Source organism: Penaeus monodon, unplaced genomic scaffold (assembly GCF_015228065.2).
Source record: "Penaeus monodon isolate SGIC_2016 unplaced genomic scaffold, NSTDA_Pmon_1 PmonScaffold_565, whole genome shotgun sequence".
NCBI lineage: Eukaryota > Metazoa > Arthropoda > Malacostraca > Decapoda > Penaeidae > Penaeus > Penaeus monodon.
The window spans coordinates 14,808-17,500 of NW_023660607.1; positions in this window are offsets into that span (position 1 = coordinate 14,808).

Consider the following 2,693-nt stretch of genomic DNA (forward strand, 5'->3'; position numbering starts at 1 on the left):
GCGGTAGCAGCAGCTGCAGGAAGCATGGGGGGGGAGCGAGGTGAGGTCACTGGCTCCGTCTACTACACTGATTGCTCCACGTGGAAAACAGCCACGTGGTCCACTGGTACCCGAAATAGAATTATGCACATCCTGTAGAATTATCCACATCCTATAGTGCCCCAAGGTGGGCGAAGGTCCTCAACCTCCTAGTGGAGGCAAATCTTCTCCCCTTGGCCTCATGATTGATCTATTGGCAGCACAATTCTTATCAAAGGTCATCCAGGCCCCCAGGACACACAAGCCTAAGACATAAAATAGTCAGACGCCTAGAAACAAGATAACGAGCTGTTTGCAAACAACTCTTGGCTGTCTCACACAGCCAGGGTGTTAATACGCCATCAGCTCGATCCCTTGACCCACACTGCAGGCGGCGGCTTCGCAGCAAGGGATGCCACAAAATCCATGAGGGTAACAGACAACGCCTCCTTGCTACAGGCAGAGGCAGTTGCTATCATGGGAGCACTGAGCCACGCGTTCGTGAGGGAAGGACACGTGGTCATACACACAGACTCCAAAGGAGACCATCGACTGTCTTCAGCAGCGCTCACCCACTGACAATATCTACCTTCTGACTACCATCCTCACACTGGCACAGAGGATTCTTGCACAGGGTAGAAGAATTATCATAAACTGGGTTCCCAGCCACATAGGGATCAGAGGGAATGAGCTTGCTGACAGATTAGCCGAAGTTGGCAGGGTATGCCCCCTAATACCATGATAATACATCAGAGCCAAAATTACTTAGGAGGAAGTGTACGGTGACGGCCACCTCCTTCCTCCTGCAGCTTCACAGAGAGGAAACGAGATCCTCCCCTCGGCCAGCTGGTACTCAGACACCACAGGCTATGAACCACTGGCACTCTCGAAATAACAACAGAGGTACCGAAGTCATTCTGCACAGAATGCGCCTAGGTTACCACTGTGCATGGCAGATCATATAACAATAGAACGTGAAGAGAGGTGTTGCATGCATTGCGGCGAGCCGAACGCCACACTTGTACATTACTTAGAGAATTGTGTGCACACGCAATTCCTAAGACAAAGCCCGCAGAACACAGCCGTCGTGCTGGTAATCCCACCGCCACGGTAAGCACCGAGTGTCAGAGAAACAAATGAGACAGCCATAAAAAGCTGACACAGGCCGGGCCATAAGTGAGAAGCCGGCCGAAGCCAGAACTTCGCAAATCTCAAGCAAGCAAGCAAGCCTAAACAAAGCGCAGCGTTGTCTGGACCTCGTATCTGAGGAGTGTTGCAGGACAGGACTAAAGATCTCTGCAGCCAAATCCAAAGCCATGGCTCTGAGACAGAGAGTTCAAGGCACAAGTCTGAAAATCCAGGGAATGGACTTAGAGTGGGTTCAGGACTACCTCTACCTTGGGAGGTCCAGTACCTGGTTGACCGAACAAAATCAAGACTGTCTGTAATGAGAGCAATGAGTGGAAGATGCATAGGGGCCAGACACAGAGTACTAAGATCATTCTATGTACATGCTGTCAGGCCCATTGTAGACTATGCCTCCCTCGCTCTGATTGGCATTAAGAGAAAATATAAAGAACAACTGGAGACGTCCAAAACAGTCCAGACCAAACTTCAAACATCCACTCTCCATGAGGGTAGTTATAGTGCCGTAATGGTCACTAGTGACGGTCTCATCGACACGCCAGCCAATCCTCTCCACCAGAGTCGCAGTGGCCAGGGTGAGGTCTAGGACCCCTCCTCTGACATGCGTTGGCTCCTGGCTATTGAGGAGAGCGATCTCGGGAATGTCTCAAGCACGTTGGCTATGTGATAGCCAGCCGCATCCGGTGCCCTGCAGGGAGCCAGGATGGGGTGGTGTGCATTGAAGTCTCCCCCTATGATCACTCGGTTGTGTGCTGCAGAAGCACAGACCTGGCTGATGTCTAAGGTACTACAGTGTGGCCGGCTGTACACATTGTACAATTTCAGGGGCCCCCCGGCTTCAGCTGCTAAGGATAAGTCCGATATGCGAAGCTTAGCTTCGCCCGGGCTATGCCATGAGGGGAGCCCGACCTGTGTCGACTACTGCCGACTCGCTCACGTGCGTCAGCTGGTGCTGACTCGGCTGAACCTAGTCCTTACCTGCCGTGGTGCCCAGCCACAGCAGTAACCTCCAGGCGACAGTTGCAACTTCTCGCGCCTGGGTGGGGCGCGAACCGCCGACCCCTCGGATGATACGCCGACACGTTACCACTGTACTAGCCCGGAAGGGAGATATGTCACAACTGCGAGATTACTCTGGACCTTCGCCGATGTTTACCTCACTCTGCAAGGCGGGCTTAGGTCCTTTCCGATTGGCTCGTACGCCTCGTGGGGAACGAGGGTATCGGGCCTTTACATCGGCGCAGCAAATAAAGGGAGCACCAGGCAAAAATTATTCAGTTGTCCCGTGACTTTTGACTTGTGTGCTCCCTTCCGCCAGGTGACCTCGCCTGCTCCGCTGGATCCTCTCTCTCCCCCCACGCTTTTGATTGTACATATTTGCTTATGTATATGTGTAGTGTAACTTAGTGCCCTTAGCAGTAAAACCTTTTGTATGTTTCCTCTGGTGTTTTTCCGTTAACCTTAGCTGCTCTGATTCCTTCTTCACTTTTTATAAGTCGAACCCTGACACATATCAAGTGTTAAAGCAT